This window comes from Artemia sp. Qi Xiang Cuo, chromosome 4, assembly GCF_049724085.1.
Source record: "Artemia sp. Qi Xiang Cuo chromosome 4, ASM4972408v1, whole genome shotgun sequence".
Lineage (NCBI taxonomy): Eukaryota > Metazoa > Arthropoda > Branchiopoda > Anostraca > Artemiidae > Artemia > Artemia sp. Qi Xiang Cuo.
In genome coordinates, this window is record NC_142797.1 from 32165178 (window position 1) to 32165599 (window position 422).

At 36.3% G+C, this 422-nt stretch overlaps 1 non-coding gene across 1 annotated transcript; it reads right to left on the reverse strand.

Moving 5' to 3' along the window:
• TRNAG-UCC (transfer RNA glycine (anticodon UCC)) lies at window positions 1–72 on the reverse strand. Its single transcript has one exon. It is a non-coding gene; the product is annotated as a tRNA-Gly (tRNA).
• Between the last annotated feature and the right edge of the window lie 350 nt (window positions 73–422).

Genomic DNA, 422 nt, shown 5'->3' on the forward strand with positions numbered 1-422 from the left:
TGCGATGGCCGGGAGTCGAACCCGGGTCAACTGCTTGGAAGGCAGCTATGCTAACCGCTATACCACCATCGCTTGCCATTAATAATTGATTATTGATGTTGTGATGAATAAGTGAGTTTCGAACTGACACAGCGAATTTGGATCTTTTTCTTCCACTATTTATCTATTTAGAATGTGAATGTGAACGAACTATTCGATGCGTTTTTTTTAGGTTCTTTCTAATATACTAATCGCTTCCTTCTCCAATTCTATTTTGGGTCAATATCTACCAAATCATATTATTGAGTTAGGAATAAAGATAATACACCATTTGTTGCCTTTTTTTATGCTGATTATGAATACAATAATATTTTCTATTATAAATTATTGTAAGCCCCCCCCCCCCCGATTTATGCTATTACTAACACAAACTAGCCAAACCC